This window comes from Dipteris shenzhenensis, chromosome 1 (assembly GCF_047967505.1).
Source record: "Dipteris shenzhenensis isolate YYH24624 ecotype China chromosome 1, Dip_SZ_1.0, whole genome shotgun sequence".
In the NCBI taxonomy this organism is placed as follows: domain Eukaryota; kingdom Viridiplantae; phylum Streptophyta; class Polypodiopsida; order Gleicheniales; family Dipteridaceae; genus Dipteris; species Dipteris shenzhenensis.
The window spans coordinates 8,788,698-8,797,792 of NC_141596.1; the positions used below are offsets into that span (position 1 = coordinate 8,788,698).

General features: G+C 40.7%; 1 pseudogene; it reads right to left on the bottom strand.

The window, feature by feature from the left end:
• Window positions 1–4,985: 4,985 nt before the first annotated feature.
• Window positions 4,986–6,690, bottom strand: LOC147905332 (cytochrome P450 750A1 pseudogene; annotated as a pseudogene).
• Between the last annotated feature and the right edge of the window lie 2,405 nt (window positions 6,691–9,095).

The window sequence follows — 9,095 nt, forward strand, 5'->3', positions numbered from 1 at the left end:
GCTTTGTATGCAGTTTGTCAGAGTGATGGCAAGAACCAAGTCAACTACAAGGAAAGCTGGCAAAAGGCCAGGGCTTGCAGCAACAACAGCTGGGGCAGGTACTAAGAAATTTAGTGTGCCTCCAAAGGGAAGAGCTGCACATGGCAGGAAGGGTAAGCCAATGAGTCTGCTCCAGCAAAAGGCTAAGAGATTGAATCATGGTGCAGGTGTGCTAAGGGAGATCAAGAAGCAACAGAAAGCTATAGGCTTTGCAATCCCCAAGGCACCTTTTCAAAGACTGGTGAAAGAAATATGTGATAGTTGGCACCTTGGCTTCAGGTGGAACAGGACTGCCATTCTTTCCTTACAGGAAAGGGCAGAGAATCACTTGGAAAAATATTTTGAAGATGCAATGCTGGTAGCAACCCATGCTCACAGGGTGACTGTGATGGCCAAAGACTTCAACACTTTGTCCAGAGTGAGATGAATGTATGACAAGCTTGTTCATCCTGTGGAATGGCAGGACATAAAGATGAGAGACATATTATGAATTCCACCTACAAGGAAGTTGAAGGTAGATGAGGTTAAGGTTGTTGAAGTAACCCACTCAAAGAACACCAGAGGGAAGGCTGCTTATGAGGAGTCACTGAAGCAGCAAATAAAAGAAACAAAATCTGTTATAGATGTGGAGACTGGAAAGAGGGAGCTGCAGATACAAAGAAGGTTGCAGGAGCTGGGCCCTAATATAGTTGTCCATATTGAGGATGAATTTTCAGTGAATGATTTTGACTTGACAAAACCATGCTTGGCAGCATTGGCTCATAAGAATGAGTATTGCTCAGATACTATCATTCTTGCAATGCTCTAGTAAGTGTCTATTATTTTACATTTTTTGCAAAACAATCCTCCTTGTACCTCCTTTATACCCTACCCTAATTATTTTTTGGTCCCATGCAGCATGATGAGAAGCTAGCTTCACCCCTCTGTATAGCATACGGTCCATATTATTGATCCTACCATTTCTTCTAAGTTAAGAGATGCAAAGGAAACTCCCATCGGTATTTCCAACTGGTTCAGACTGCAATTTTGAAGTTATTGATGTTTTGCTACTTCCATACCATAACAGGTATGTGGGTGACTGCTTCTTTTGAGATTCTTCTTTAAGATTGAGAACTCTTGTATCCTTTTATTTCTTAATGCTTTTTTCCTTACGCAGTGACCACTGGAGTTTTGTTTCTATTGACATCCAGTAGAAGCAATGCTTTATATTCAACTCTCTTAAAAACACACACAGAGAGCTGAAATTGTAAGTGGTATGTGTGCTTTTTGAACTTAAAACTTCATTATTTTGATATCATACTAACTAAATTATAAGTATTGCAGTTGTATTAGAAGGCTTCTAGATGCATTGGATCACTGTCCTCCTAATGTCTCTCTTTTGGATTTAATAGAGCCAATAAATCTAGAATTCGTTCCCTCTACTAATGTCTATTTCATGCTATGCCATTGAACTTATTGAATAATTTTGTTTTGTTCAGATGTTAACAGTTTCTAACATATCTTTCCAACTGTACAGACACCACAACAAGATGATTCAAGTAGCTGTGGATGGAGAGTGCTGATCAGTGCCAAATATCTACTTTCAAGCTATTTTGAGAAAGAACAGCCAGACCTTGTAAGAAAAAATAATTTTTATTTAGCTTGAAGATAATTGATAGTGATACAAAGTGTTCTAAATCATCATATGCCATTGCAGATAAAAGAAGATAGCTTCAGCTCAAACTATGTATATAATTTCAGAGCTCATACAATTTGGAAGTTTTTAAGCTATGCCTCCCCCAAACTTATTATACCAGCTACTGTCGAGTTGGGTGAGAGCTCTAAAGTACGAGAAGGTGTCATACACCTTGATGCCACATATGAAGCTGATGTGGTGCCACAGGAACAAGGACCTAGTGCTGATGAGGAGAAGCCATAGGAACAAGGACCTACTGCTGATGTTGTTGAGGAGAAGATGGAGCAGTAGCAAACAGATGCTCCTGGGGTAGTAGAGGAGACAATGGAGCAGCACCAACATACTGCATAGGACAGGATGGAGCAGCAAAAAACAGATTCTCCAAAAAATGATGATAGGGAAAGCTTGGACCATGTAGAGCAGAGCTGTAGATAAATAGAAAATGGTTCTCAAGAATATGTTCTACATGTACAACTAAACACTTCTGTATAAAATTTTACTTGATTGAATACAAAACCTTTGTTTATGGAGTCTGTGTTATCTCAATTTTCAAAATTTCAATGTCTTTGCATTTTATTGAGCTCTCTCTTCTTTTGAGCACTTGCAAAAAAGCAATATGAATCAATAGGGTAAAGTAAACTAATAGCAGTGCTTAATGAGACTAGGATAAATCAGATGGTATACCTTTTTATTGTTGTAGATAAATAAAAAGTCATTTGAAATAGAACCTTCTATCTCAAACAGAATGTCATTACGCAATTGAGCTAGGGAGCAACATTCTCTTAATGAGATATTGACTAGCACATCACCATTCTCAACAACATCAATATCAAGAAGTTTATTTTCTGCACCAAAAGAATCTTCATCTTGATCCATTGGGACTAGTTTTGTGCCTAGCATTCGACTGTGCTTATAATAAAAAGAAAAAATAAAATTTTGTGATGCAACCATGTACTTCAGTTGCATAGAAGGTTGGACAACCTCACAAAACACTAAACTACATGTCTTCTTATCCCAACCTTTATCCAAAAATTGTGGCATGCATGCCGAACTTGTTGCTTTAGCTGTGAACATTGTTTTTGAAACCTTCACTTGAAAGGTATTAAAGAAGTCCACAAAAACTGTGAGAGGCATGCATAAAGAAATTTTTATTATCCTTGTGGCAATATTGGGCCTCAGAGCTTTCTGTACTTCTTTGAAAAGCTTGGCCCTATGTGCCTCTGTAACACTAGAATGTGGGTGAGGCCAATCCACTGAATTCCATGCCGGAAGTTCTTGTTTCCTTAACACACCATGTGTGTTAGCATTGTCCAGCAACTGATAAAAATGATCAGTAAAAAATATACCCGATTGAGCTAGCTCTGTTGCACATCGACCTTGGTATTGTTGTTCTCCTATCGATCCATGCAGAACATCTATAAATCCCAGAATACAATCGATGTTTTGCCATGTCTCATATGATGAAGGGTATAAATCTGAAATAAAACAACACAAGAATGTCAATAAGCAAAGAAAGAAAGCTTCATCTTAAAAATCCATACACCTCGTAAAGAAAGAAACCACAATAGAAAAATATACAATTAGGCCTGTGTTGCGAAAGATCATTTGGATAGTCTCGCAAGACAAGTTCTTTATGCATGTACACATGCTGAATCAAAACTTCTTGCACCGATATCTTCCCTCTGGTGATTTTAAAATCTCGTACTCTTCCCTTCCATGATGCTAAGAAAATGTTTTTTGTCTGGGGTCATTTTCTTTTGCTAGGTTGCATGAGCACCCATGCTCCTTTTGAAACACTAAACCTTTCCCAAGTTTCTTTCGTTTTGACTGTACTTGAATTCTCTATCGAAGAAATAGAAGAAGTAGGTCGACGGGGTAAGGATGTGTGGCATAATTCTACCTTCATAGCATTATCATCCACAGAGCATCTTCCACAAGAACGGCCATGGTTTTTATTCACCATGGAGACCTTCTGAATCTGTAACAATAGCAAAGTAATGTAAACAAGATAACAAATTGAAGTTTCAAGAAACAGAAAGTGGGCAAACAGACAGTTGACAAGAAACATCTTACTCTACGCCAAATAGGATCAAGGGAGCAGTTTTCGAAAAGAAGAGGCTGCTACACAATGAGGCAGTGGTGTAGAATGGTAGACCTTTTGAAGGAAAGGTGGCACAACATTTCAAAGTTCAAAAGAAGGTGGAAGTGGGAAGGCCCTTGTCAGATAAAACGTCAGACTAGATTCTATCTTCATGTCCAAAGATCTTGTGAGAATAAAAAACCAATCTCCACATTAATATAGCACGCTTGTACCTACATAAAGTATTGTTTCTTTTTTCTATTTTCTCTTATTTTCGTGAATTTCCAACGTTATGTTGGCCCTCTATTGATTGGTTGAGAGCTTATTTTTCCAAACCGTAAAAGGCCCCAAAATGAGCTCCCTTTTTTCCTAATGGTGTAGTTGTGCTTGAGTTAGGTATGACTGATGATGTGTCCGTTAGTATAGGTGTGAATGAGTGAATCTAGGAGTGTGGGTGGTGTGATTGAGAGATGCTGATTGAGAAATCAATGGAGAAATTAGTGGAGCTTGGCTTGCATGTATGTATCAACTGCCTATATATTGGCCTTCTCTCATGAAAAAAGTATAATAGTTTTTTTGGTTTTTCCACTACCATCTTGTTGCTTAGTCATGATCTAACACTTCTTTCATTCATTTGGTCAACTTGACCAGTTTAAGTTTTGTTCAAGGCTTTCTAATCTACTCCTAATATGTTGTTAGCATCAAGTTTTTGTCCTCTAGTTATACCTTACGTAGGTAAAAACTATTTTATTAGTAGTCCTAAGTATATGCATTGTCAATGTACTCTCAAGATAGAACGAGCACATGGACAATATCTTCTTGATTAGGGTAGCTCTATGTAGATATAGTGTAGAGGACACTCAATGTAACCCTTGAGCATAAGCAGATGTATTGCATTTTTAATTTCTTGTATACTTGTGTGTAGCATTGTGCATTTCATGTTGTGGTGGAAGCTTTAGGATTCTTCTTTTTTAAAGAAGTGAAAGTCTTAATCCATCGTAGATGGGTCATGGTACTCATATTGTGAATATATATAAAGGACGATACACGTGCGCCAAAAGCAGAGTGGGAGAGCATGGAAGGGTCTAGTATTGGGTTTGTGGATAGTCTTTCATGGCATAGCAACATCAATAGTTGTGTAAAAGGTGACGAAGCAATGAGGCATGGGGATGGCACAAAGCGGGTTTGCAATCAACGGCTTTGCAAAACGCGACGAGGCGTGGGGATGGCACAAAGGGGATTTGCAAGATTTGCAGTGAGGCCATGTGACTCTTCGACAGAGAAGGATGAAGCTTGTTTCCAATGGAAGCTATGCACGAGGTTTGCCACACTAAGGGTGGCCATGGCATTGCCAAGGTGGATGCCAGGGCAAGAGCGTCTACCAGTCCCAAATGGCAACAATTCATAGCTTTGCCCGGACACTCCCATATGGGCAGCTTCGCCGTTGCCCAAGAACCTCTCAGGCATGAACTCAGAAGCTTTGTCCCACACGTTGGTATCTCTACCCATACTCCACAAGTTCACGATGAGCCTAGTGTTGGGAGGCAGCACATAGCCTGCCACCTCTGTCGCTTGCTTGGCTTGGTGTGGAAGTTGCAAGGGCAATGGTGGATGCAGCCTCCATGTCTCCTTCATCACTGCGTGCAGATATGATAGATTTGAAAAATCGGACTCTTCCACTTGCCTCTCTAATCCTACTGCTGCATCCAGCTCCGCTTGGAGCTTCGTCATCTTCTCCGGCGCTCGAAGGAGCTCAGCCATGGCCCATTCCACTGACGTGCTTGTCGTTTCCGTGCCGGCCGCCACGAGTTCCTGCGTCAATTGCACACTTTTTAATACAAGTGCTGGAAAACAAACGAAGTTCAAACGATGAGTGAGCACTCAAACAAGCAATCACGCGTGCAATGCGTAAACGCTGCGCACACGTTGACGATCGATCCTAACAATTCGTGGGCAGAATCGCGGCGTATTAAAACTTCGAGCTAAAGAAGAATACGACAATTGTTGACTGATTTACCAAGAGCATTGCCTTCACGGCAGTCGTGTCCGAGGCATCGATTTTCTTGTTGAAATCCAACATAGAGGTGAGCAAGTCCTTAGGCGTTGCTCCTCCATCCTCCATCTCCTGCACGCGGTTATTCACAATTTCCTCCAGGACTGCGTCGAGAAGCCGGACCAGAGCGTCTATCTTCTTTTTGTATCCACCAGGGTCGAGCCACTTAAGATAAGGAATGACATCTCCCATGATTGGTTTCACGAACAGCTCGCTTAACTCTGCAAGCACGTCTACGAAACATGAGAGTCGCCCCTCCGACCTCTCGCTGAACAACGTGCGTGTCATGACGTCCATAGTGAAACGGAAGGCGCTTGTCGAAATCTGCAGAGCTGAACCACACTCCTTTTCGACAGCCTGCAGAAGGGAAGAAATTTCTTCGTCTCTCAAGTTCTTGTACAGTCGTGTGCTTTTGGCGGACAAGATCTCTTGCACATACAACTTGCGAATATCCCGCCATTTGGCACTGTATTCCATGAAAGCGGAAGCTTGACTTCCGTAGAAGACACGGTTACCGATCTCTAGACGAGGCCTATTCGCAAACTCCTCGTCATGAACATGAAGAAATTCCTTGGCGAGGGCAGCGGAAGAAACCACAACAGTAGCTCTACTCCCCAACCTGAGAAACAAGATCGGACCATATTTTTGCGAGAGCTTGTCAAGTGATTGATGAGGGATGGAGCTTAGGAGGTGCAGGTGCCCGATGACGGGCAGGCAAAGAGGACTCGGAGGAAGCCGTTGGCGGGATACGTAATTGAAGTATAACCAAGCCAAGGCTAAGATAAATGCGGGAAGGGAGAGCACATAGTATGATGCAAGGGAGCTCCAAAGAATTGATTCCATGGTTTGTGATGGATCGAAGTTGACCAATTGATTCAGTGGCCGAGCTGCTCTATGACTATAGCGATCATGCAATAGATTCAGCTACGAGAACTGATGATCAAAGCCATATTCAGATTGCAAATTTATAGAGACTTGGAGCTACTCAAATTAACAAGACATACGATCGACGCGAAAATGGGCGAGGCTTTAGGGACAGGCGCATATAATAAGATGTCTTTAAAAAATAATAATAATAAATAAACATGATGGTCAGTCCCAAAAGTAAGACCATATACAAAAATGGGCCAACTCAAGGGGCAAGCGCCCGTGGCCTACCTTGCATAAGCAGGAGGAGCCTACCCTAAAGCGTGAGACCTATCTCCATGAGCATATCTCCTACTAGGGAGTCCTTGTTTATTATTATTATTTTTTTAAGGATGTCTTTGTTAAAATGTATTCCTTTGTGAATCACGATCTCTACCAATATTCACTTAATGCTTTGTCGTATAGTGAGATTGAGAAGCTATACGAATATGGATGCGAATATGGGCTAGACTTTAGGTCTACTCTCTATGTGCCAATATTTATTAAATGTTGTGTCGTATAATGAGCTTGGATGATCCTCTAGGGAATACGAGAACTTCTTCTCTCCTTCACATCCCTCTTTTCCTTCATCATCATGGTCTAGATCCACACTCGAACGGAGATCAACTTGTTAAACCAACAGAAACGACACTCTGGTTGCTTTCACCACCAAAGAGGATGCCCCCCTGTCACCATACATCTCCATCCCTTCTCCCTTAAAAAAAAAAAAAAAAAAAACGTGTTGGTGGGCGTGAGAGGCTCCCTCGGAGGCTCCCAACAACCTACATGCCTCCTTGGGCACTTTCCCTATGTTAACCTTAACCTTCATTCTGTAGTTCTCACCTCCTTCAAGTTCTCTACAGAATTCATGTTCTACTAGTCCTTTCTTATGTTGAAGGCTCCGATTTTCTCACCCTTGTCTATCGTACCGTAACTCTGTTGCTCTACTTCAAATTTCTAGATAGGTTGTCATTGCTTCTAGGCTATTCCTTTTCATATAATGAGATTCAGAAGACATACGATGGACTCCAATATAGCCGATACTTTAGGTCTACCCTCTCTCAGAGGCCAATATTTATTAAATGTTATGTCGTATAATGAGGTTGGATGATGCTCTAGGGAACACCATCTTCGCCCTCGTTGCAACACAAACACACATGATGATCTTGAAGTCTTCTCCTTTGTCCATTTCATTATAATATTTAGAAAAAAAGACAACTTTGTCACTGACATGCATGTCCCTCCCCCTTTCCTCGATGTTTCTTTATATTGCCTATTTCATCGGGGCTTATCAGTCAAATCATTTCTTTGACTTTTAGTCATTGACTTCACTCTCCATTGACTTTTAGTCATTGATAACTTTTTCCATTTTATTATATAAAGAAAATATGACAACTTGTGCTCGCATGCATGTCCCTCCCGCTTTCATCAACATTTCCCTATATAATTGCCTATTTCCTCCACCTTTTTTGGCAATCCCTTGAGCTCATCCGTTAATGCATTTCTTTGAATTTTAGTCATTGACTTCCCTCCCCCATGTGAAAAGACAATTATTTGGCTTAAGACTCTACAAGTGCATTCCCACTCCAGTGGAATCTACCACTGGCAGAGAAAGTAGAGAGAAACCCTTTGTTTAGCACTGCCCCCTTAGAGAGGGTGCTATAGTGGAGAATTGGATTCTGATCATTTGTGAATTTCAAATGTAATTTTTTAAATTAAAAAATCAAGATTGCCTCAATTTTGGCATTGGATGCTTTATATGATGAATGCTTTTCTCTATGCTTTAGCCCATAAATTAGGATGTAGTGCCCATGCACACTTGTGCACTCTTGTTACACATGTACTCCAACAGTGCCGAAATTTGAGGAGAGCATTCTATAGAGTCCAAGAATTACCTCACACTAGGCACAAAGTTTGGGACCAACAACATTATGTAGTGATATTTAGATTCAAAGTGATCACCTTGTCCTCTCAACAATGACACTAACGTAACACCTCTTACAACTTTGAGACAATGTTTGGTTTCCACTCACACATGAACCTCCTCTCATTACAAGGGTTGGGCTTGTGCAACCTCACTTCTTTGTTGACTTGGATTCTCGAAGACCATGTAATAAAGCATGCTTACTAGTTGAACATTTTTTTGACTTTTTATTGTTGAGTGTAAATACAAGCTTTGAACTTTCGTTGGCTTTCTCTCCTAAAGCGAGTGTAATTCTTACTTAAAGTTTCATTTTCTTATTTTCAAATACTAGGCAAGGCCTTCTCCTAATTCTTTCCTTCTAAAGGTTCTTATTTTAAAATACTAAGTCTAAGGCAATTATGAAACACCTCTTGTTTTG